Source organism: Fukomys damarensis, unplaced genomic scaffold (genome assembly GCF_012274545.1).
Source record: "Fukomys damarensis isolate Sample0158 unplaced genomic scaffold, DMR_v1.0_HiC HiC_scaffold_35, whole genome shotgun sequence".
Taxonomy (NCBI): Eukaryota; Metazoa; Chordata; class Mammalia; order Rodentia; family Bathyergidae; genus Fukomys; species Fukomys damarensis.
This window is the reverse complement of record NW_022900947.1, coordinates 16,401,126-16,429,037: the sequence shown is the minus strand read 5'-3', so window position 1 is coordinate 16,429,037 and position 27,912 is coordinate 16,401,126.

The following is a 27,912-nucleotide window of genomic DNA, read 5'->3' as shown; positions in this document are numbered from 1 at the left end:
TCAGTATCATTCATTATATAATTCAGCATACATAAACATTCCATTACTCTTGAAAACAATTTGTAAGTTAGATTTCCTCAGTTCAAAAAAATCCCTTAGTATACACTATGACTGTGGAGAAGTCATGACAGACTTTAACTTAAATGGTTTATGTGTAACCAAGTAACTTCAAAGTTCATTATAAATACAGTTTGCCTTAGCCAAGCCTATTTAATAGAATATTTGTATAGACTTTAATACATTTGATAAAACATAGGGTGTGGTCTCCAAAGAAACAGCACCAAAGGACTGGGGAAACAAAATCACCTGAGTGTACCATGGGATAAATGTTACAATGGGTAGAAAGGGATTCTCTGGAAATATGAAACATGATGAATAGTTTATAAGACAAAGGCAGGGAAAGTACACTTAGCTGCAAAGACACAGTCGCGGTGGGGGGCAGTGGTGAAATATTCATCAAGATTGAGGATCAGGTATGCAGGCTGCAAAGTAGAAAGTGGATATGAAGAAATATTAAGAGCAAGCAAAGAAAAACAGAGGTGAAAGTAAACTAGCCTAGAGTTCTAAACATGACAGTGATACAAGCCAGCATGCTCTCCGAGAAGATACTTGGGTGGCGACATGAACAGGAAGTGTAAGTGAACTGTGGGAGTGGTAAACCCATTTGAAGACCACAGCAATATAATCCAGATAAAAAGATGATGAGAATCAAGACTTGCCATGTAAAGGTACATGATCCCAACAATGAATGTAACTGTACTGTATCCCTAAATGTACCAATAAACTCAATAATAAAAAAAAATAAAAAATAAAAAATTAAAAAAAAAAGATGATGAGAATCAAGACTTGCCATGTAAAGGTACATGATCCCAACAATGAATGTAACTGTACTGTATCCCTAAATGTACCAATAAACTCAATAATAAAAAAAAATAAAAAATAAAAAATTAAAAAAAAAAGATGATGAGAGGCAAAGATCTGGCCGGTGATGTCCAATCAAGGGAACTTTCAGTCTGTCAGTGTGATTCTTAAAGATGAAAACAGTTTCCTCTTCTTTTGCTATTAGGTTGTCAGCTTACATTGCTACTTTACAAACCACTGAGAATGTGGGAAAACAAAAATGCACTGAGTGAGTGAGATCACTTTCTCCGAGGTGCAACTTATGTCCTACAGGAGACCACAATGGGTAAATACAATTTTTAATAACTATTGACGTATTTTTTTAATAAATATGATTTTATCTTGTTAAATCTAGCACACACTTCAGGACCCATTTTGTAACCAGCACTTGCTACAACTGGGACCAATGAGTGACTCCCAGATGGGTTTGGAACAGGACTCTGGCTTCAGGACACTGCCTTTGCCTATTTTTATGTTTGGATTGACTTACTACTGTTTTCCTTCAACTGGTCTCCTTGACATCCCCAAAGAGTCCTCTCTCCTGAACCCAGCTTTCTGCCCGGTCTATGTAACACACTAGCATGCGCTCCTACCTGCCTTCGGCACCTGTGTTGGACTAGTCCACATCAGGCTGCCTTCCCAGGCTTCACTGTCCTCTGCTGCTCCCTGCTCTCTGATCTCACTGCCTTAAAGCATGTGCTGAATACTGTTAAATTTGTGCTGTTTTTTTTTCTTTCAATTTTTAAGGTCTAGTCTTTTAAAGCTGTACTATAAATTGTCCCAAGTCTATTGTTTATAACCTAATAATATCTTAACATATTTAATAAGATCGTGACAATACCTGCTATTCATTACTTCCTACTCCTAGAGATGATGATAATAAGGAAAAGGAAATGGGATTTATATATCATCAGGTATCCAAGAGCCTATTTATTCTAAGACAGATGGTAAAGAAAGATTTTATTATTTTGTCTTTTAAAATATACAGTGACTGAGCCAGAGAAAGGTTAACTGGCCATGAGTATTCATTACTTATTTTCCCAGCCAAGATTAAGTTCATGCTTCAAATCCATTTCCATACTCTCCCCATAACCTTTTATTTCCCTCAATAATCCCTTACTCCAATAGAAATCTTCCACGATTCTTATAACAGTGTTTGTCTTATAAACTGATGTCTGCCTCTGTGCTTTAGAACTTTTTTTTTAACCTAAATTGGTTTAATTTGCATGCCCGGAAGATAATTGTTCTAACAATCGCCATCACTCTAGAGGGGCAAGAAAAAGAGAGAGAAAATAATTAGCTTTCTTTTGCTCTTCTCCCTGACTCTGCTCTTGTCCCTCTGTATTGTTTTTATCTCTTGGCTTTCCCACTGTTAAATTCTGTGTTGATAACACAAAAAATAAAAAAGAAATATAAAAATGAGAATAGAGACCATGCAGGGGGCTCTCTCATTAACCACGGCATCGCAATTCAGTGTATTTTGGTTGGCTAAGGATTTAAGACAATGAAATATTTGAGGGTGTTTATTGCATCCTAAGTACTCCATAAATTTTACATTTTTCTCCTACTTCGGTGCGCTCTTAACCAGATTTCAGTTCAATTGCTTTAGTATAATACCAAATTATGTGATACTTCAATTGTGTATAGATCATACATAAACCACCATCGCTTTTTTTTTAACAGTTTTCATTTTACATATCAGCCGCCTCCCAATTGTATTCATTGGAAGGATCCTGATTTGAACATCCATTCCTTACAAACTTCAGCTTGCTTAACAATTTCTACATAACCAGGATCCACGGGTTTTGATTGGCTGTCTATGTTGAATTACCAACAAAAACTGGAGGATTTCTTTTGTGTGGTTTTATTTGAATTTTGAAGGCAGGTAATTTACTAATCCTTCTTTCAAATGCTTCTTTTGTTCTTCCCTGAGATGTGTATTGACTGACTGTTTCCAGGGCTCCATTGTTTAAAGTCAGTGAGGAAATGGAACTCCCTCTGATAAACAAAGCTTGTTGACCTAGTACTTTGCAGAATTTTTTTTTAAATCAATGTATAAATATATGTTGATGGAACATGTTGCTGTCTGGGTTCATAAGAGCTGATATCTTAATAGTAGAGTATAACTTGTTCCCTTTTGTGACTGTAACTATCCAAAGATGTTGGCAACAATGCAGAGAAAGCCGAAGTTGAATAAAAACATTAATGATAAGTATCTATAAATCCTCACTCTTGTTGCTGAACTGACAGTGAAACAGTGAAGGTAGCTCTCTGGTAGCATTTCTAAGCCTCTGCTATGCCTTGTCTTCTTCAGTTATTCCCGGGGAGAATGTGCATACTCAGAAGCTCGCTACTGTCCCATCCTTATGTCCACACAGACTTTCAGTGAACTGAGACACTTGCTGGAGAAATCAGTACGAGGCCAGCCCAAGACGGAAAAGGCCTGGGGCTCCGTGGTCCCTTGCCCCATTTAGCATTGCCAGCAGCAAGCCACAACAACTCTCTGGACTTCATGAATCTGGCCCATAAACTGGAAATCATAACATCTTATCTTCCTAAAACTAAATAGTCCCTGAGTTCTCCTGTTTAAGGCTCATTTCCAATTGAGCCATCAAATAGAAGACCCAATCAAAAAATGGGAAATTGAAAGAACTTGACACTTCTCAAGAGAAGAAGAACAAATGGACAATAAATACTTGGAAAAATGCTCAAGATCTTTAGTCACTAGAAAAATGAAACATAAGATTCCATTTTACTCCAGAAAGATCATCATGGTGAATTCAAAAATAGAAAGTGCTGGAGAGGTTGTGGGGGGAAATGAATCCTCGTATGTTGTCAGCAGGGATGTAAACTAATACACACACTATGAAAATCAGTCTGGAGTCTCGTTGAAAGATTAAAAATAGAAATACCATTTGACCCAGCTACATCTCTTCTTGGTATCATCCCATAAGAGTTAAAGACTTCGTATTACAGTGTTACATCCATGCCTATCTTAACAGCAGCACAATTCACAAAAGTTAAATCATGAAAGCAGATTATAGGCCCAGCACCAGATAAGTGAATAAGGAAAATATGATGCATATACACTGGGGAGTACTACTTAGCCATAAAGAAAGATTAATTTGAGTCCTTTGTAGGAAAATAAATACCCTAGAAACCATAATACTAAGTGAAATACATCAGACGTGGAAGATTTAACATACCATGGTTTCTATTATGTGAGAAACCCAAAATAAAAGTGATTGAAATAGCAAAATACATTACAGCTGATAGGAAACAAGAAGGTAGATAGACTATGTGGAGATGGGAATGGGATCTAGTGACACTCGAATGTGGGAGAGTAGGCATGGAGAGTAGAAGTAAAAGTGATGAAGATATATGAATGTGTACCAGTTTCCCAGGACAAATGTGACTATGATTTATTGCAAACATATCGTAATAAAAGAAGAAAAAAAAATCCAATGCACAGTTTTTAAAAAGTACATGGAGTAGACTCTAAGCCTTACCCAATAACACTTCATGTTTTAAACATAGAAGTACATGATTAATTTGTAATTAACAGATATAAAATATCTGCTTCTATCTTCCCCATCTTTTAGGGTTATTGTGAGAATAATCTCAAAAAATACCAAAAACGTTTAAAAGAAGTATAGAATAATAATTCAAATAGAAGGAAAATGTGCTATTATTATAGATAATCAAAACAAAAGGTTTCAATAGCTAGCAAGAAAGAAAAGTCTCTTCAGGTGTAAGTACAGTTCTCTCTATTGGGAAAGAAATGTTTCGAGTGCCTGCTTGTTGGAAGAGTATAGGCATTATGTCAGGAGGAGCAAAAGAGGTGGCTAGAACAGAACAGAATTCTCATAGCTAGACCATAACTGAACAAAAATAGCACCATGAGTATGAGTCAAGGAGAAACGGAAAAGAATGAAGGAGGAGGCATGGCTTAGTATCATGGTGGACATCAGAAGCTTCATTTGAATTTCTCCTTTTCAATTTGGCTTGAACATAAAGCTTTCACACCTACATTTTAGAAAACCTATCTCATATACAAAATCCTGATGTGAGGGAGATGTTATACTAGAAATTATGAAAAATGGCTGAGTTTTGTGTCTCAGTCTGTGTATGACAGCTGAAGGAAAAAAATGTCCAGAAGTGAGAAACAGTCTATACTGAAATATTTCAGAGAAAGCAAGATCTAAAAACTACGGGAGAACGTGAAAAAATATGCAACATGAAAATCTTAGGTAAGGTGTTAAATGTTCTTAGGATTGGGTTCTGAATTTATCTTTTCTGGATGTTAAGATCAGTTTGATATATGAATGATGAGGATAAAATGATAACATGATTAAGATCAGGATGGTGATTAGGAGCAGGATTAGCACTGTTATTAGGAGGGTTCAGATTTCCAGAGAAATGTATCAATAAGAAAGGAGAAGGATCAATGAGTTTGAAGTAAAAAAAAAAAAAGAGAGAGAAATGTTAGTAAAAGAAAGAGATTTACAACTCATGTAGTTAATAAAGACAAATGACAAGAAGATATGACCCTCTACAATAAACTAAGTAAGTAGGGACAAAGAAGTGGGGAAGTTTCTAGAAAAGAAATGTAAAACTGTGAATAAAGTGCTCTGAGGTTAGGCTACATCTTAACATGCACAACTAGTTCTCATGAAATTAGCATTCCCTTTTGAATCATAATTATTGTAACATTAAAGGAAATAATTGAAATGAATTAGTAGTCTTCTTCAATAAATGTCTTAGCTACTATTTCAACTAATAGAACAGATGCATTTCCAGAATTCATTTATAATAGTAAGATGAAATGCTACATAAAATGAAGATGACTAATGTGCTTGAGGAGGAAAAAAAACTGGACTTAAAATTCCAGGATTTAAATTCAAACCCCATCTTAGTCATTAAAAATTATTTATCGAATTTCTATGTGCCTGACTTTGTGTTATATGCAAGAGAATAAAAATGACGTACATGGCCCTGGTCCTGCAGAAACTCACAGTCTATTGGAGGAAATAGAAAACTTTATTTCAGTGTATAAGTGCTATCTTAGACATCTGAACAGCAAATACAGTGCAGGACAGCCATAAAAGGTACTAACTCATGTCTGGACTACCTGAGTTCAAATTCTGGCACCAGTATTCAGTAGCTCTGTGATCTTGTGTGATTTGTGAATTCCTCCGTGACTTGGTTTCTCCAATGTCATAGTTCAGCTCTTGCATGTTCCCCAGAAGTCTCATGGGTTTGGAAGGTGCTTGAATAATAGGGGTGCTGAATTCATTAGTGGACTCATCTGGTAATCAGTCCAGAAACCAAATGTGCCATTAAGAGGCAGGGCCTGGTTGGAGGTGGGTCACTGGGGGCCTGACTTAAAAGGATTTTTTCTTGTCCGTGGGTCCTCCCTTCTCTCCCTTCTTCCAAGCTTTATAGACTGAGCATCTTTCCTCCACCTTCCCTCTGCACCATGTTGTTTCTGCCCTGGAGCCAGCCAACCATGGACTGAAACCATAAGGCAAAATAAACCTCTCTTCTTTGAAGTTGCAGGTATTGAGTATTTTGTCCCAGTGACAGGGAAATGACTAATCCATCTAGTTAGAAAACAAAAATCTTGGAGTGGCTTCCTAAGACTATCGCAATGAATTACAAATTTTAAAAATACTTGAACAATTCCCTGGTATATAAAGAGGGTCATGTTGCCACCACTTTTTACTACCACCTCTTTCTCTTTCTCTTCCTTTTCTTCCTCCTCCTTCTCCTCTTCTCCTTCTCCTCGTTCTTCTCCAACAATAAGTAGGAGGAGCAGTGCTTACCCAGAAAATACAGGAAAAGCTTAAGAAAATAAATAATACTTGATGGGGATCTTAAAGAATAAATATGGGTTTGTGCAGGGGTATAAATGAAAAAAAATATACATCAAATGGAGTAGACCACATGTCCACAGGCAAAAACTTGGAACCCGACAGGCTGCATTGTAGGGTACATTCCTAGAAAGATGAGATGGAATAAAGTATTGCCTAACAAGATAGATGGTCATTTAAGTAGGTACGTAATGTCATAAGAATTTTATGTTAGGAAGATAATGCTGGTGGTTCCCTGGAGAAACCCGAAGTCCCTGCTGCCACCCATTTCATATCTGTGTTGTCTGTCAAGGGACATTGTACATAACTAAGAGACAGAAATCAGGGTGTATGGCCAGGCAGTGGTGTGCCCACCCGCCACTGTGAGCCCCACGTGTTCCAAAATCCAGAGGGCGGAGTGGCCAGGGCCTGCTGGGGGCAATGCCTGTGGACACAAGGAGCCCCCTGCTCCTCTGTCCCCTGCCCAGCCATCCAGCTACACACATTTATCTGGCACCGACACAGGGTCCCGGGGTCAGGAGTTAGAACTGCCCGCCATGGGGTCCTGGTTCCGCATCCTTTCCTTCCCTAGGTTTTTCTATAATATGAAATATTACTCAGCCATAAAGAATGAGAAAATAGATTCATTCATAGGAAAATGGATACATATTGAAGATATACTCCTACGTGAAATAAATAAGTCACACATGTGTAAATACCAAATAGTTTCCCTGGTGTGAATAATCTGCAACAATGCATAAGATTCTTATAAGATTACTGACATTTAGAAATGGGAAGAAAGGAGCTAAAGGTATAGGGAAGGTGGGATGAGTAGGGGAAGAGTAAAAAGGGAAAAGAAAAAAATGTGAGAGAATGAAAAGATGAAAATAAAGTGTTTGTAGATGGGGAGGGGAGGAGGGGGTGAAGGGAGGGCAGAGGTAAGGGGAAAAAGTGAGAATCAAGACTTGTCATGTAGAGGTACAAGATCCCAACAATGAATGTAACTGTACTGTATCCCTAAAATGTACCAAAAAACTCAATAAAATTAAAAAAAAAAAAGAGTTCAGACAAAGAAAAAAAAAGAAAGGGGCAAGAGGGGAAAGCAAGGAAGGAAGGGAGGGAGGAAGGGAGGGAGCGGGGAAGGAAGGAAACCACCTCTACATATTATGGAAAGAAACTATGTTTTGCCCATTCTTATTCTTTTATAGTTATGTATATAAGAAGTAGACTCATTAAACAATCCAGACGGGGGAAAAAACTTGCAAAAGATACGGGACATTTCTTAACTACATCACACCTGGGTGTTTGGTAGGTGCGGCTCTGTTCTTTGCCCTCCTCCTTCTAGCAGCCAGGCTGAATGAATGTTCTTCACTCATGTTTTATCAGCTGAAGTGGACTCTATAGCCAACTCTGACTCCAATGGGAAAGGGAAATGTTATGCCCTCAAAAAAAGAGGAACACCATGAACTAGGAGGCAAAACTCTGAATCTCACGGCAAGGATGAACAATAAATATTCTTGGGAGATACTATCATACTGGCTATTTATTGTCATGTATTTCTTTCAAAAGTGGCTTAAAATACAAATTATCACTTATTATGCCCCTAAATCTCAGGTACTCAGGGGTAATTTGGGGAATAAAATGAGGTTAAAGAACCTAAGTTTATCCTGCATCTATGTAAAGGGCTGGGGTTGGGACAGATTGAGAAGCTATTTCTGAGATAGCAATAGCAGAATCTATTAACTACCTAATGTGGAATGGAAGAGAAAGAATAAATCCATGAAGGGAACACTATCAAAGGCAAAAAGGTCATTTCTCCAATATTCAGTCATCAGGACTAAAAGGATACATTTCAAAAATAGAAAATTACTTTATAAATCTGGAATCTTGCAAGAAATTAAGAGGAAGAAGTTTCAATCACGATGGTAATCACATCCAAGAGATTTACTTCAATATGTTATTTGTGTATAGTGCTTGTAAAAGTGCTAAGGAAATACACAAAAAGCATATGTTAAATCAAAATAAACTTTATTTTAGAAAGTCACTTTAAGTAAGGGGTGATATAATTAAGCCTTATTAATATGCTGTTTATTTAACAGATTAAAAATGCAGAAGAAGCATGTCCCATTCATCTTAATTAGACAGTATGCTTGTCACAATCATTGCTTTATATTTTCATTTTTCATGAACAGTTGAATATACACATTGATGGCATTAGAGTCAGTGTTCCCCTTGGTTTGTATTTCTATGATATCAAAGCCAAGGCTCTCTCAAGGCATTGCCTAACATTTCTCACCTGACCCTGTGCCAATACCTGGCTGTTATGTCTGTTCTGAGGCTGCAAAGCTATTTGAAAATGACTGAAATGGTTTTAGTATTCTCAATAGAGTCCTCTTTCCCTCAAGAACCACAGTTAAAAATATCAAAATATTCCAACCCTCTAGTATTGCACACAGATGGGAATATGAGATAATAGATCCTGACTAACATAGAACATCAAATGTTAGGGCTGTAAGAGTTTTGCTTTGTTTTTAGATCATTTTCTGAGATTTTTAAACTCAATCATTTACTCACTGTATTCCCCACACTGTACACATTGTTTACATGATTTTTATGTGGTATGCTTTTACTGTGCCCCAAACAGGAACACATTGGAAATTTAATCTTCAAAGCAATATCGTTAGTGGATGCAGCCTAATGAGAGGTGCTTAGCTCATGAGCACTCTACCCTGTGAAGGAATGAATGAATGGCTGTAGATTATGAAAGGGCATGAGGGTGCAAATTCAATCTTTTTTGTTTGGTTTGGTTTAGTTTGGTTTGGTTTTTTGAGACAGGGTCTCACTATGTAGTGAGACTGACCTGGAACTCACTATGTAGCTCAGGCTGGTATCAAACTCACAGCGCTCCTCCTGCCTCAGCCTCCCAAGTGCTGGGATTACAGGCTTGTACCACCACGCCCGGCACAAATTCAATTTTTTGCTCTCTTTTGCTCATCTGAATCCATCTGCCATGAATTAGCACCACTAGAAGGCCCCTCAATCTTGGATTTCCCAGCCTCTACACCATAATTCAATAGACTGCTGTGCTGTTTAAATTTCCTAGTATCAAGCATGCTGTTGTAGCTGGAGAAAACAAACTGAGGCACTCTGTAAACTGGTTTATATATTCTTACTTAACATATGCTAAGAAAAAGTTTAATTTCCTATTGTGAATGGAAGAGTCAAGTTTGTGCTGAATTTCAGGTGAAAATATCAATGATTACAACCAATGAAACAATATTGCTAAAGGCCAGCTAGATGTTTTTGCTTGTTAGGAGTTCCATGCCTGAGGCTGCTTCACTTTACTAGAAAAGGAGATTGTCAAACTTGAGATCAAACTGAAGTTTTCTTCTTGAACCAGAAGGATTAGAAGAGATTTGTAAGGAGATGAACACTCTTTACCTTACCAACCAATAGACAGAGCGTTTGATGTACTACAAATCATTTTGTCTTCAGTAGCACAAAACCCTTATCTGGGGAACATTTCCTACTTTTTCTGCCTCCTTAAAGATATACCTATTGAGTACATTTTGTATCCAGGGGCTGGTTTCTATGCCAGGCTCTACTAAAAGAATTCAGGGTTTCTCGAGACAGGGTTGATTCTAAGATAAGAACAAAATACATACAACGTGATCTTAAAGCATCTTGTAACAGAAGAAAGTAATTAGTTTTAAACCAGAGGAAAAACCAGAAAATCATGGAATGATGGGGGTATCTCAAAAGAAGACTCAATCAAAAGAGTTCCCAATAATCAAAGATAGGACAATCAGAATAGCAAAATAAAGTAGTCCTAGTTTATAAACTTGGTTGATACACACACACACACACACAGGCCCATACAAGTTAAACAATAATTGAATGGATAGGAGGAAAGAGACAAATCTCCTAAGCAGAAAAGAAATCCAAATAACTTATCCAGATTCTCCACCCTTAGGGAGTATAAATTCCCACTCTGTTACTCTAAACTTTATTTAAATTGACTTCACTCCATGTCATTCTTAATTCTTCATCCAGCTTTCCAGAGGCAGAATCAAATATTTTAGCGACCAAGGTCAAGAGCCCCAGTGACAACTCCCACGATAGTACATAACCTTGAAAAGATGCCATGCAATTAGGGCTTTGCACTGTAACCTTCCTCCAAACAAGCCACAACCTCAGGACCGCCATGAAGAAAACATCAAACATCCCAATTCAGGAGCACCTGACCAGTACCACTTATAAGTCTCAAAGTTATTGAGAGCAAAGAAAGTCCGAGCCATGACAATTAAATTGATGTGGTACCCCGGTTAGGTACTTGGAAGAGAAAGAAGACATTAGATAAAAGCTAAGGAAATCTGAATCAAGTATGGATTTTAGTTAATAATAATGATGAACTAATAATGTATTGGATCATTAATTGCAACAAATGTACCATGCTAATGTAAGATGTTAATAATAAGGGAAACTGGGCATGCAGTGTATGGGAACTCTTTGTACTATCTTCCTAATTTTTCTACAAACCTAATACTATTCTAAAAAGTAAGTTTATTTTAAAAATATACATTTATTTAACCTTTTAACACATATTTTTCAAATGCCCGAGAGATGCCAAGGTCCAAACTAAGTTTGGAAGTCAGAAACATGATAGCTGCTCTTATGGAGTTAACCTGACCTGGAGAGGGAAGGTGAGTCAGCCAAAATCATACAGCTGGGGAGAAAGAATAGTTGGCGTTGTGTCCATACTTGTGGTTTTGCTATTCAATTTCGGTAGCCTACTTACTTCCCTATTTTTCGCCTATTCAAGAATATATTCCCTCTGGAGTCAACTATAGAGTGGCCCTGTACCTCTGAATCAATCAACAAATATTCATGAAGTTTACAGGACTGAAGTTCACCATGTTTCCAGGACTGGACTCTGCTGAGAAATGAAAAGAAACCAGTGCTCATTTCCCCAAGATGTATATAATCTTTCTATGATTGCAGAAAAAGAACCCAAGCACAGGACATGTAAAAATATGCCTTAATAAATTTGAGAAGTGGAGTTTATAAAACAATAATGGTCAAATAAAATAGGAAGGTTTCAAACGAAAAAAAGCCTTGACACAGGATGTTGCTCTAGGTAGCCTGTTCATCCAGAACATAGAATGATAATTACTGCACTGTAGTGCAGAGGTAAAAGTATGACCTCAAAAGCTAGACTGCCAGGGTTTCAAACCCACACCCTCTACTTATAAGATACATGATCTTTGGCAAGTATCATCAGCTACTTGTTTTCCTCATTTGCAAAGGACTCAAGGTTCCAAGAGAAAGATGACAGGTCACCCCAGCGGAATTAAAGGAGAATTTATTTGTTAAGGGACAATTATCAAAGGTGTGGATATAGGGGAAATACAACAAACTTGGAATTCTTAGCTGCTGAGATTTTACCACTTCTAGCCTGTGGAATTAAAAAGAGGGAATTTTTAATTGGAACCCTAAAAGAGAATCGTGAAGATCTAACTCCTTGTAAAAGACTGATGTCCTTTGATAGAGCCAGGGATTAACTCTCAGTTTTTGCACTCTTATTTCTGCCAGGTCTTCCTAATGCCTCTTCCAAAAGCAAGAAGAGAGAAGTCATTCTTGATATATTACATGAAGGTCAGTTGTCTAGAACAGAGAGAAGGATGGCAGATCTTTGAATTCAACATGAATTAGTATGCAAAATGTTTACAGCATGTCTGGCATATAGAAAAACCTACTAAATATTAACTATTATTAGTATTACCTCTATGTTATTAGTATTCTGTAGGTTCCAGCTTTTGGCAGTTGCTTAAAAGGGTTCAAACATTGAGAGGAGGTTGACAAGTGCAGAAGCAGGGTATGGAATTCCATAGCGTGTAAAAGAAATATGAGCCATTATTATGTATATACGACCAATCATAAATGTGTAATTGACAGTCACATTAACTGAAATGAGTTTGAATTAAATGCTGAAGAAGAGAAAGAGATGAAAGCTCCAGTGGTAGTTCATGAACATATCTTTAGAAAATACGAATCGTTTTATTAAATTATATCCTGTTGCACTCAGGGAGTGGTTAGAGGCAATGAGATTCAAGCAAAATCTTGGATGGGAAAGATTCAAGTCTTGAGGCCTAGAAACATGATTGAGAAACCCCTTTTTTGCCTCTAAGCCTTTGCTGGTTAATTTTATGTGTCAACTTGGCTGGACCATGGGGTGCCAAGACATTTAGCCAAATATCATTCAGGGTGTGTCTATGAGGGTGTTTCCCAGGGAGAACAGCTTTCATATCAGCAGACCCGTGAAGTAGATGATTGTCCTCCCTAACGAAACTGGGCCTCATTCAATTGAAGACTCAAACAAGGCAACAGGCTGAATCAGAGGGAACCCTCTGCCTAACTTGCAAGCTGAGACACCGGTCGTTTTGTTCTGTTTTATATTACCGTTTAGTAAAATCAATACCCTTTTTGCACTGTAACACACATTAATGGTGCTATTTCATTTTATTTTTTGCATTTGTTTGTAATTCATAATAATCAACATTCATTTGGAGGAATCTATCTGTCATCTGTCTGTCTGTCTATCGGTCTTATTAGCAGGAAGACAATGGTGCATATTTCGGCTTCAAAGACAGCAGGCTTGCAATCCAGAATGGTTGATGTTTCAGTCTGAATCCAAAGGCCAAAAAGAACTAATGTCATTTCAGTCTGAAATACCAACTCTCCTGGGTCTCAAGTCTTCTAACTTTTAAACTGAAATTTAAACCATTGTCTTTTCTGGCAATCAGGCCTTCAGAGACTGAACTTCATCATGGGCTCTCTTGAGTCTCCAGACTGCACATCTTGGGACTTAGCAATCCCCATAACTGTGTGAACCAATTTCTTATGATACATGAATGTGTAAATAAATGTAGGTTCTGGTTCTCTAGAACTCAGAATCTCTGAGCTCTTTAGAGAACTCAGATTAATGCAGAAAATATCAGTGCTCTGATTTATAAAATAGAAAATGTCAGTACGATTCAATGAGAAAAATATATTCAAAGAAGTTGGCACACAGTAGTTATTCCACATATGTATTTGTTCCCCGTGAAAGTTGAAGGACTGAAAGCACAGCCAGTAGAGATAAAACAGAGGGTCATCCTTCTAACAGAGATTCTTTCTGTCTCTAGTCTTTAATAGACTCCATTAATATCTATCAAACATTCCTGGGAATGAAAATATAAAGTCATCATTGCTATATATGTGGCAGCCTAATGATCCAGCTTCTCCCAGTAAGATAATAATTTACTCAAAGGTCCCAAAGTGGCCAGCATGAGTGAAGACGGCTTTCCAAACTGACCAGTTCATGCACAAAGAGATTGCATTATTATGCTACCCTTTCTGTGTGATTTGTTCAGCTGAGCTCTGTGCAGCATAACCCAATGTGCTGTCTGTCCTCTAGGACTTATCTCTACAGGGATTTCAACACCAGTGTCAATGGCCTGGAAGTCAGAAGCCAGTTTTCCTACTTCCAGGCAAAGGGATTTTGCCTAAACTAGAGAGTGTTTGCAGACCAAGTCATGTTTTTCCCTTTCTCGGGGAGGGACTGGAGGAAGGATGACATTGGAGAAGCTCCACTTCTCAATAAAATGTCTCAACATTTGTGCACACAGGCACTTTTTATGTTGACCAATCCATATCAGATGATGATGCATGTCATTTAACAGTGATGGAAGGCCTAACTGCTGAGGCCATTTTTTTGAGTCAAGGATTGCAGCCCCAGTGCTAATTTGACAAGAGAGATATTTATGACAGGAACAATAGCTCCAGAAGGCTCTTCATCACCCCTTATGAATCTGGACAGTGCTGGTTAAGCAACTGGCTTGAGTTTCTCCATCATAGCCTAATGTTTAAAGAAATTAGAGGGACTTTTAGACTCAAAGTAACTAACACAAGTAGACACACACACACACACAAAAAAAAAAAACTTAGAGAAAACACACTGCATTAGAGAACAGACAACTGTGTTATACAAGTTCTTTCAATGGTAACTAGGCATGTCATCTTGGACCACTCACTTCCTATTCCTAAGATGAAATTGTGTGACCTGAAAAATGAGTTGATAATATCATTCCTACTTTAAAGCCCCAAGCAGGTAAAATTTTTCTGAGGTTTCTATCAGCTCTGGTGAATCTAAATTTGTGCTTTCTATTATGGGTAAAGTCAGCATTGATCAGCATGAGCATATTAATTATTGATAGATTCCTTTTGCATGGTGTTTTTGCTTTTATGAAAGGATTTTTACCTACACTGCTTAAGTCAATACACAGGGCATTTCTTTTAAAGACAGGCAAATAAAAACCATCATTGCCAATTTCTGTTTCATTGGAAAATGAAAAAATTGAGCCTCAGAAAGGGCAAATGACTTGTGTAATACTGCTGTTCCTAAAAGTGAATCCTGCTGCCATCACTCCTTTGAGCTCACTTTTCTCCCACAGCATTCTTCTTTACATTTCTCTTCTGTGTACTTCTGTACTTTGCTCAGACTCTGTGCTAAAGTCTTGCCTTCTTAGAGAGGCTTTCTCTTCTGATCACCCTCTGTGAGGGTGTTCTATCTCTTCACCTGGCTTTATTCTTCTTCATACTACCTACTACTTCAAGACGAACTCCCTGCTTATGTGTTTCATGGATTGTTCCCTTATCTACAAAGTGACATCTATAAGAGTAGGAAGTTTGACAAAGCATGGTGGGCTATATCTGTAATTCCAGCATTCCGGGAGCCTGAAGAAGGAAGATCACACGGTCAAATCCAGCCTGTACAATTTAACTACTTAGTAAGAGCCCACCTTAATATAAAATCAGGGTGGGACAGGAGTACAGGTACTGGAGATGTAGTTCATTGTAAATACCTGGGTTTAATCTCTAGTACCAGGTGCACAGAAACAAGCAGAAACTTTGCCAGATTTTGTTCCTATGTTGCTAAAAGTCAGAATAGTGCCTGGCCAATAACAGGCACACAACAAATAACCATTAATGAAAAAAATGAGATGAAGCAGTGAAGTCTCTAAAAACTTTGATTTTTGTCTTTAAAAATGGGAAGGAATTTTAGATTTTAGTAGTTCTAGCTTGGATTCATTTTCTAGGATACCTTGATTGAATTTATCAACATTTACTTATCGAATTTCTCAAGAAAATTTAGGCAGTTGTCTGACACTATTTTAGTCTATCATTTTTCTTTACACTATACAAAAATATGATCACATTTTCCTAGTTCAGACTCTGTAGGAATAGTCTTTCAGGTAGAAAAATAAAGACAAAGAAGAGTAGTTTCCAGATACTGCTATACATCAAAATTGCCAAAGGACATTTGTAAAATTTTAAATTTCTGGTGCCTATCCTTAGGAAATTCTAATTCATGAAGTCTATGATAGAATGAGAATTTGCACATTCTCCTCTGGACTAAAATGCATAGCCATGTTGGAGAAGTATTAAGCCATTAGCCTGGAAGATTCTTTCTGCACTGTGTGGCTACCTCAGACTTGAGCAAGCACCGTGATGGTTGAGTTATAACCACAAGATCCACTTGGGAAGAGTGAGCGTCATATCAGTCTCAGACACAGGTCCCAAAAGAGCTGGCCACAGGGATTTCTGATTAAGTGGATGGAGCACAGAGATCAAGCAGCCACATTCTCTTTATCCTAAAAATCTACCCTTGGAGAATTGGTGCCAAATCATTCTTCCACAGCAGAATGAAGCTTTAGCCCTCGAAGGACTAGTAAATTCTAAGCAGTACTGCTAACACCCACGGGCAGGCCTATAGGCAAAACGTTGGCTCAGTGCACTGGGTGCACATGATGAACCTGAAGACAAGTATTCAGCCTTCTGTGGATATTAACTGAGCATCTGCTGGAGCCAGGGGACATATCAGTGAGGTGAGCAAGGGATGTTCTCTGCCCTCTGAAACTTAGGCATGTGACAGAATCATACCACGCACTGCAGTACTGAGGAGTAGGGTTGCTATGGGTAAACACTTGAAGAAACATCTAATTTAGGCATGGGATGAGCAAAGTTAGTCCTAAGCTAAAACCTGAAGGATGGATACATGTTGACAAACAGAAGGTGAAAAGAGGAATCAGAGTCTTGTAGAAAGGAAGGAGAGCAAAGTCGGGATAGAAAGAAGACCTGGCCATGGGGGAGACAGGATGAAAGAAAAAGGAAGTAAAAAGGATCAAGATATGATACATATATGTACAAATTACCCACAATCACCATATATATACACCATAATATATATCATATATCATATATATCTCTCATACTGATAAAAAGAAAACTACAGGTCAATATTCCTCATAGGTTCAAAACTTCTAAAAAATGTAAGTAAATCAAATTCAGCAACATTTAAAAGAAAAAAGGAAGGTATTAGTCCAGATATAAGATGTACTCTCGGCTATGTATAAGAAAATGAAAAATCTATAAAAATATGTAATGACAGTTAGAATTTTGAAATACTATTATCTTTTGTTGTTTTTTGAGGCAGGGTCTCCCTTTGTAGTTCAGGCTGGCCCTGAACTCACTGTGTAGGGCAGGCTGGCCTCAAACTCATGGCGATCCTACTGTCTCAGCCTCCCAAGTGCTGGGATTACAGGCATGTGCCATCATGCCTGGCTTTGAAATATTAGTTTTTTTCTAGGCTTGGGAGATACAGGAGAAATCAAAGATATACCTGACTCTGGTAATCTCAAAGCTAATATTCAAATAACGGTAATAAATGTCATAATAATGTTTAATCAGACACTCAAACAGAAAATAATAATGTGAGTCTAGTTTAAGTGATAGAGGTTGATAAGGTGAAGGCTGGAGTTGGTCACAGGGAAAAATGAGGAATGGATTATTTTCAGGAAAGCAGCATGAAGAATGTTATGGGAATATCATCCTTGAAAGAGACACCAGACCTCTGGACGTGCCTAGTTAAGTAGATGAATTCTAAAGCCCACCACTGGAAACAGTGAACTATATATATTCTACCTGCTTCAGAACATGTACTCCAGTTCAGGGGATCAATCTGAAATACATTAAGAACTGAAAATGCAGAGGAATTAAGTTTGAGGCTGATTCCATTTATCTTTGAAAAATAAACAAACCTTATACATTTGGCAAATTGTATGATTAAAGTCAAAGACTGGCGTAAATAGACAACACCCTCTCTAACCTCAAATGACCACTGAACTAACTTTAAAATCATTATGAAGGTGATAAAAAACCAGAGATCAGAGTCATGATTAAATCTACATTTAACTTGTTTTGTTTTAAAGTGAGGTGGACTTGTCTGTTATTTTCTTGACAACCAAATATCTGATAGAAATACATTGTTGAATTATTATATTAATAATATAATCTCATAAATCTTATAAAATCTTCTAAATCTCTTCTCAATCTTGCACGTGAATGATTTATAGCTGTAGAATGGAAGGGCTGACATACAGCAAATGGAGGAAAGTATCCATAACCCAAGTGGACAGAGACAAAAAGAACTGAATCATAATAACACAACAGAGAGACAAGATCTGAATGGGTTAAGAGAGGTTAAAGTGTGTTTTCACTCCAGAAAAGAAAGTGTAGAATAATTGATAGCCTCGGGAGAAATACAAAAGCAATGGGTAAAAGAAAACAACAACAGCAGTGTACATATATCCTAGAAAGAGAAAGATAGGAAAAGTAGATGCAACACTTTTAAGGAAATTCCTCTGTAACAAAGGCAAAGTCATGTAACACAAGACTGTACTTTAGTCTGGGCATTTTAATTTTCTTCTCAATCACTCCAAGAGCTTTCTTGTCTCTCCCTTCCTCAAGTCTCTCTTTATCTGTTTCCTATACTCAAGCTACATTGGAATAACCTTGATCTTGTGAGTTGATTTCTAAATGTGTTTTCAAAGTAGGTTCATCTTCACCACTTAGAGAGAGGTTTATCAGCTCTTTGCCAGACAAGCTGTTTGATCAAGTTATTTAATATCACATATTTGGGAAATGGGCAATACAAGTTGTTGAGATCAAGCAGAGCTTTGCACTCAAAATGAGTATGTAGTTGTTGACTGACCTCTAAGAAACTTGCAATGTCCTACTTTATTTGGGAATTCGATAGGAGGATGGTTTTTACATCCATTTTTATGTTCTACTTCTAAAATTATTCTGCTGTATTCTACACAAGCCACACAAACAAATGTGCACACAGCAAAACAATGTATGCAAAAAATTGTATGTACCTTTTACCATGATAGCTACAAGCAGCGTAGACCCAAGCCAAGCAATTTACTTTTTTTTTAAATAGCAGGTTACCTTTCGATGGTGGATGTAACTGAAATAGCTGCAAAAACACCATATTAGCATATAATATGTCTTGCAAGTGGTATTGTAGCCTAGATTTCTTTGAGCTATGGCTCTGGAAAACCTCATTTCAACTTAGAGAAAGTACCGTGCTATGGAATCAGCTATAAAAGGCAAAATCAACCCCATCTTTGATTTGTAATTTTGAAGAGTCATACCTAATTAGTACTAGAAAGAAAAGCTGCTGAAGAAGAGTGGTGCTAGTATAATCAATGCACAGGTAGTTACCTAATCTGACTTCTGGATAAGATATCATCATAAATGGTGTTGTTTGTGTTCCAGTAGATGAAATCATAAGTCAAATTACAGTGAAACTGAAAGCATCCCTTGTAGCAGTTATTCAATAGAGACATGGAAAGAAATAAAAATGCAAAATAAAATTCAAGGCAGAAACTTAGACTTCAGCCTGCTATCTGTTTCCCAAAAAGACTACATCTAAGCTCTCTTTCCACTCTTACCCTGCTATATTTTGGATGAATGTCCCCTGAAGACCCTTCTGTTAAAGGCTACATCACCATCTGTGCTGTTATGAGGAGGACAGGGAACTCTCAACAGTTGGGGCCTGGTGGAAGGCAGTTTGGTCATTGGGGGATGGACCCTTGAATGATAGTAAGACTGAACTCTTTTTTGTCTCTCTCTCGTTTCCTGTCTGCCATTTGATAAGAGCTTCTCCTGCCACATACTCTCCACCATGCTACACTGTCTCTCTCACCCTCTGCACAAAGGCAACACGTCAAGCCAACATGTACTGAAACATCAGAAACCATAAACAAAAATAAATCTTTCCTGTTTATGAGTTGTTCCTCCATATATTTTGTTGTGGCAATTGAAAGCTAGCACAAATCTCCTTAGCAATGTAGTCTGGAAAGGAAACTCTGTTTCTGGGTAGGAAGAATGTCACAGATCTGTATGCACTGAGTCATCTTCCTTTCTACGTAAGGAAGTCGGTTCTGAAACTGGGAAATCTGATTCCAGTGATTTAATGACCTGGTAAAGCACCCTTAGTCACCTATCACTAAAAAATCCCAGTTCAGTAAGACTTATTCACAGGAACAAAATAAAGTGGAAAACTTAATAACTGAAATGCAGGACCAAAGCTTTAAAACACTTATTCTTCAGAAGCTAAATTTTGAAAAACCCTTCAATATATCTCAGAAAAAAATTATAGTATGAAAGATAAATAATAAGATCACTACAGCTCAGTTTCTTCAAATAATTACTGAGCTTTATTTTTTTTCTAATAGTTTTTACTTCGGACTCATGGAATAGAAAGTAATTATTCCTCTCTGAGACAGTGTACAGACTCAATAATTATCATCTTTATTTCTTCTTCCAGGATATGCATAAAGATTATGCTTTAATGTGAAGACAAATATAACCAATTTACATCAGAATAATGACAACAAATTGTTAGACTAACATTAAATACAAACCTATACTATATTCCAAATTCTAGCAATGTGTCATCAACTGAACCCCTCACTTCCCATAAGTATAAAACTCCAGAGCTAAAAAAGGATTCTGAGTAACTGTGGCAAAGAATCTTGGGAGTCATACAGATAGTTGGAGAAGTAAAAGTAGAAATCACCAACACATGTTTTCAGTCCAAGAGTTTTCCTAACTGATTCTCTGATTCTCTTTGTAGCTTTTCCATATAAAATGACTTGGACAGATTTGAGAAAGTCACAGCTATGTAAAAGGATCACACAGATTATGGATGAAGACATTACTGAAAGTAAGATACATTCTTAATATCCAATCAAAGGAGACCCAATTGTTAAATAATGATATGATCTATGGAAAAGCAATTAGAACTTAGCTTGATGGATAACAAGTCTGTCTAGCATCCCAATGATACAAATCAATATTGCTGTCATCACCTTGAGAGACATGCCTCCATCACTTAATGACAATCTCGGGAACAGGAAGATGGGCAGGTGGGCATAGATTGTGGCCTTTGCTTGTCCCTTGGACCCCCTTTTTATTAGGCAGCTTCCTTGATTCCCCTGGCCAGTATAAACACATTTCTAAGAATCAAAGTTGCATAGTTAGCTTCCTTGCAGACTTATTCTCCAGTGCTGTAGATGAAACGGATATTGGAAGAGTCAAACAGCTTTTCTAGCAAGAAGTGTAGCAAACAATTTCCCTAATAAGCGCCCCCACCCGGAACAAGTGCGGGGAAGATCTAAGCAGACTCCTCAGAAGGGAGGGGCCTCGACTCAAATGCTCCCTTTTTTATTCTCGGCTGGTTTGTGTAAAAAAGAAACTTAATTATGACATTTCAATATTGAAATAAAATTAGTTAGGATTTTACTCCTCATTCTTGAGAGGAAATTATGCTCCATTTTTAACTGCAAGACAACTGCCGATTCATCTGTGGAGTGATAAGCACGGCTATTTTTATGAACTTGTAACTAACTGTATGCAGGACTTCTCTTCCTGTGGGTACAACTTGGCTTCCAAACTCCAGCTTGCAGAGATTTTGTGGGCATCTCACATGCTGCAGTGGAACTATGCCAGCATTCAAATAGTTAAACCTCTTGAGCAGCAATCAATGTAGTGAATTATACCAACGCATTTCATTCGTATCCCTTCTCTGTGCCTACCGCTAATGGACCAATAAAAAGATCAAAAATTATCTTGTCCAGTTTAGCCTAAATATTCTTAATCCTAAATATGTTATGTGTAATTTATAGCATTACTAGGCTACATACAGTATATTATACTATCGTTTAATATATTAGTAAAGTTTAAAAATTGTGTAATGAATTAAATATTGATGACCACATAGCCAATGTAGTTTCTCTGCTCTGTAAATGCCTCTGGCAAGGATTTAATTTATATTTAATAAAAGAGTTATTATATTATTTATTTGATTATAAATATGCAAATGTAAGTGCCATGCTATAAATACTTCTGCTAATTAAATACTATTTGACTTATGGAGGTTTATTTAGGTGCAACCAGCAGTTTATTAAGATGTATGAGTAGAAACTCAATAACCATATTCTCAATAATCTATTGATATTTAATAGGTAATAACCACATTATATTCAAGGTAGTGAATCCTTTCTATTGAATGTTAGTATAAAACTAATCATTAGCAGCATAGTTACTAAGCCTCAACTGTTTAAGAGATATTCATCTTAATAAAAATGGTTGTTATGCTCCAATAGATATTCATAATAATCAGTTGATATTTAATTAACATATAATAACTCCCTCATTAAACCTAAATTAAATCCTTATTTAAAATACTCAATTTAAAATGCAAGTGAAAATATTGCTATAGAAAATTACATAGCTGCTCTGCATTGCTTTCATAAGCAAAGGAAGAGATGTCCTGACCGTTAAGATGGAATTTAATGAAGTAGAAGGATGTTTAGGGTGCTTTTAAGTCCACATACACAGGTCACAAAATACAAAAAGTCTTCAAGTAGACAACATTCTTATTGAGCACATATTTCAACCTGCTTTCATAATCACTACTCTAATGAAGTTGAAGCTAAATGAAATACTGAAGCAATTGATGCTCATAAACAAAATAAAACAAAGGTGAAAGGCAAGTTGCAACAGACATTCTTTATTTCTCCTTGGAGACCCTCTGTACCCTCCCAGCTGAACTGTGTGACACAGGGGGCTCCCCGGAAAGGATGAAGGCACCACCATTCTGAGCACCAGCAGTGTTCCTTTCCTTTAAGGGTCCATACCGGTTTCCAGTCAATGGGAAGCTGTATCAGTGAGACAGAAGAGAGGGCCCCCCACTGCCCAAGAGGTACTGTTCGGTTCTCTTTATCTTTCTTATTTTTTTCTTTCTCACTTGGCTGTCCCAAATGCCTCCAGTGGGCCATATCCATACCCGATGTCCCCAGTCACTCCAGTAACTGTAGTTTGCCAGTGTCTCTTTCCATAAAAGCACAGGTCTATCCCAGACAACTCCACCTAGAACCCCTCTGGGTAACTCCATCCCTTTCAACCTAATGCTCAAGGAGATCCTTGTACCCATGACTAAGAAAGTATATAATTAGCTGGCAGGGCACTATGCATGCCTGAGCATGTTTTTTCTTCTATACAACTAATATCCCCATACCCTTAATGGGATCAGCCCATGAACTGTTCCCTCTCATGCATAAGCCCCACTAAAGTCTCTTTTAGATGATATATTTCATAAGCAAATTGAAAGATATTTGCACTACCAGGATGGAATTTCATAATATGGGAGAACTCATCTGCCTTTTGGGGATTTGTAGCTCAATCAAAACCAGCTAAACTGGTAAACTAAGAGCAGGTAATATCAAAGACCACTGGAACCAAAATCAGCCAGCAGTTGATTCTGGTAACACTGAGAGCCAGAAAATGGTGGAGAATATTGTGTAATTGCTGAGAACCAGCACCTCTGATTGCCAGAAGGGTTCCTGAGTGCTACTGATAGCCACTGGCTCCAGCTGCCAGAAGAGTGGTGGAGAGTCTCTAATGCTAAGATCTGACAGCTGCTGACATTCAAAGCTTGGAACCGTTAACACTGAAACAGCTACACTTTGCCTATCTGTGATTTCTGTTTCAATCAAGGAAAAAAACATCAGCTGACTGGCAACATCAGGAGATCCAATGAGAGAGTTTCAAGAAATTGGGGTTGTGTCTCTTTATCCTTTTCTTGCTGAGCTGTAGTTCGCCTACGTTTCTCTCCATAAAGCCAAATTCTGTTAGCACTTCTGAAAGATCTGGTTCTTATTGTATTCTGCATCTGTTTTCATTTTCCTCTGGAGGCATGGAATAGGTAATAATTTCATACAGTCTCAGAGTATTTTGGGGTATACCATACTGGTATACTTTTTAGTATACTTTACATTTTCCATAATAGCCTAGACTTATTTGTAAATGAAAGAACAAAAATACATAACACAGCAATAGCAACTAACCTTTACAATACGCTTTCACTGGATTCTAACAAGTTTTAATTTTAAACCATTTCACAGACAAAGAAACCAAAGCTCAAGTTTTCTGCACAATAGCTCACAGTAAATGGAAAAGCCATAAATCAAGCCCTGGACTTCTAACTCCATATTTTAAATATCTTCAATTACATGATATAAGCAGAAGCCTTAAATTTTCCTTATTTTTAATTTATATTTTACTAAGGAGTAGTTTAAATTTTTTGAAGTCATAGAATCCTTTCTTCAAACAAAATCCAAAACCTTGCAAGAAATACACAGACAAAAGCAGAGCCTGCTTTGGTAGAAGTAATCTTTAGTAATTCCATTTGAAGATATCCAAAAACATCCCGGATTATCATCTATCTCAAACTCTATCACCCTGGCCACAGTGACTGGTTGATGTATAGTCAAATGACCCAAACTGGACACTTCAGTCCTCCAAACAGTGCTACTTACTTCTTCTTGGCGAGCTGTGAGGATTCATAGCCTTAGATCTCTAGTTACCTTCACTGTCACAGAAAAGGAGCCTAAGCATAAAGTCAAATATAGAGGTAGGCTGAACCAAGAGAAGGGCATCAGAGCCTCCTAATGGGATACTTTCAACCCATCAATCTACCTAAGACCAAAGACAACTGTAACTTTGGAAGGATCAAGTATGGTAGTAAATCAGTTCACTTTTATACTTAAGTTGAATTTGAATTGTGTGATCCCATCAAAACAGAGTTCTACTAAAATTATGTAAGTAGTTTTGTACCGACTTATTTGATATACAGAAGACATGGTTCTCCCTAACTTGATTCTCTACACTAGAGATTCATTTATTTCAAGATTCTTCTTGATGGTGGTCAAGTTGACATTTATTGATAGAGTCTAACATCTGTTTTGAGCTAAAATCTACAACTCTGTAGCTACTTCTATTACACAAATCATTCTTTCCTTTCCAACCAGATCCTCACTAATGAGTAAATTAATATTACTAATTTTGCCTTTTTATGGGGTTATTGTGGAGTTCAAATTGATGTTAAATGTTTTATAATGTGTAAAATCTCTACATTGTACAAAATGTGAGGCAAGCTGTCAGCAATTTGCCAAATGTCAATTTTGATTAGCTTCTCAATATTTTAAAACATAAAGACACATCACACCATATATTTGGCATTACATTCAAAAAGCGATAGTGTATTTAAAAATAGGTGTCATTATTTGCTTCTTTTGGTCTGTAGTTAATGTTTTCAAAGCACTTTACCAACATTAAATGATTAGACTTCCTAACAGCCCTCTGACACTGGGGTGTTATAAAGGGGAACCCTTCCCTGCTGTAATGTAGACTTTTATTTATTTTCTAGATTTTAAAGATTCACTTAGGGAGACTCTGGGCATTAAAAATCAATTTAAAATACAATTAAACTATTAGCGTATCCAAAAGAGACCAATAGGAACATTAGGCTATGTCTATTCTTGGGCCAAATGAGTAGGGAATATAGGCAAACATCCAGACTCTTAGGATATAATGGCTGAAATGTCAACTGTGGGAGCAGAAAAAGGATAGGGAGACTTGAGTTCTCAAAATTGACTTTCCAGTGAAATCCTACCTCTGGTTTTTTGCTTGAGTTTGTTTTGCACAAAACACTCAGTTAATATGCAGCAGGTAACAACCACATTATGTTAAGTATTACATTCTGATGTTTTATTTTATTGAATTCAAAGCTAAAACTTACTTTACTTTTTCATAACCAATGTGAATTTCTGTTTAGCTAACAAATAAGTTCACATGTTAGATACAATCACTGTCATGCTGGTAATTCCCATTCCTAAACCCATATCATATGTTCAACCTGAGTCTGAGGAAGCCCCAAGATGAACTCTACTACTCTCTACCATTATTCTGACTCCCAGTGAGAACAAAATTTCAAAAACAAGTATTAGTTTTTTCTGGTTTTTGATGAGCTAAAAACTCTCTTTCATCTGTCAAAAGTGAAACTGGCATCTATTTTTATTGCATATTCTACATATTTAGGAACATAGCTAAACCGTATTCAATCTGTATCAGTTATTCATGAAGGGAACATAGAGTATAGTATTTCAGAATTTTGAAATACATTGAGTCGGGTCCACCCTTTGCTTAGCCATTCAGTGAGAATCCCTCATATCCATGATTACTTTAACCTGTGCATTGCCTACTGAGATAAACACATCCAGCCCCTTTTATGCCTCTGTAGCAGGTAGCAAATATAAGATGTTTTGGTTGGGCCCAGATTTGATACATATAGTCACAGAAAAATCACAAATCTGCTTGAACCAACACTTCTAGTCTTGCCTCTGCCCATCATGAAAGAGAGTATAGAATAATGATTAAGGGTATGTGCTATGGATTCAAGGAGTCTATGTTCCATTCCTTTTCTGCCCTCCCTTACTTGAAGCTCAACTTCTTTGCATTCCATTTCATCCTCTGTGGAAATCATAATGGAACTTGTTTCATGGTAAAGGGCTTGGCTTTATGCCTCAAATATTCTAACTAAGCAGCTACTATTAGCCATCTGGAAGCACTGCTGGAATGCCAGGTCTATTAAAAACCTGTGCTTCATCCTGTCCAGTTACTACTACCCAGGTAGATATTTTTAAATTTCTTTTGGACACACATACTTCGATCTAGATTCTACCTAACTGGCAAATGCTTTAATACCTCCTTGTACTTTCGGAGATTGATTTCAGAGATAGATTATGTATTAACTTTGTTACTGTGACAAAGTAACTGAAGCAATGAACTTTAAAAGAGGAAAAAGTATATTTTGGTTCATAGATTCAGTCCGTGGTCATCTTAGCTCTCTTGCTTTGGGTCTGTGGGAGCACAGTACATCATGGTGGGAGTGTGTGCTAGAGGAGACCTATTCACCTCCTGAAAAAAGAGAAATACAAGAGATAAAAGTTGAGGCCAATGTCCCAAAAGCTCCTTCAAGGGCATCCCCCAGTAGGCAATTTTCTCTCCCTGGTTCCACCTCTTACAGGTTCTACTTCTCCCAATAGTGCCACAAGCTGGAGACCAAGCCTTAGGCTTTAGGTAGCATTTTATATACAGATGATAGCAGCCTATGATTAAATATTTCTGTTTTATTAATTTATTTTTCTTCTCCATTAAATTCTACATTCTGTAAGGAAGAGACTATATTTTGCTTAAAATTTTGCTGCTAGTACCTAGCAGTGCTTTGGCACATAACTAGGTCCTAAATAAATATTTGTTGAATGTATAAAGGATAAATAAGTGAATGATAATATAGAACTCAATTTTATTTCTTTACTTCCAACATTTGTTCTTTCTCTACATAATGTACACTGCAACAATACACCCTCCTATTACTCAACCCTTTTGTATACTGTCAGCTGTCCCCCTGAACTGTTGAATTGGTTTTCACTGTGAGGTAAGGCAAGATGATCTCTGAAATCAGCATTTTGGAAGACTTACAATATGACTAAAACAGAATGTAATTAATACATTTTCTAATAGTGCTCCCAAACTGATTCTAATTTAATCCTTTCTTCACTGCAGCAACATTACAGACTTAAAATGTCCTTTTTATTGCCACAAATCAATCAATAAGTGTTTGTTTTATATCCATCATGTCTTAAGCACTGTAGCAAGGTATGCTATTTATAACAGACTTTGTACCTGTTCTAATTGTTTTCTGTAGTAGTACATAATGATGTGAGGATTTAAAACATAAAAATATCTTCATGTCAATTAAGTAAATTAGTGTCCTCAAAGCTGGGCCAATTAAAGAATTCTAAAGTCAGAATTTCAGAATTTATTGTCAAAAGGAAATTAAATGGCTTAGCAGTTCCGCATGGAATGG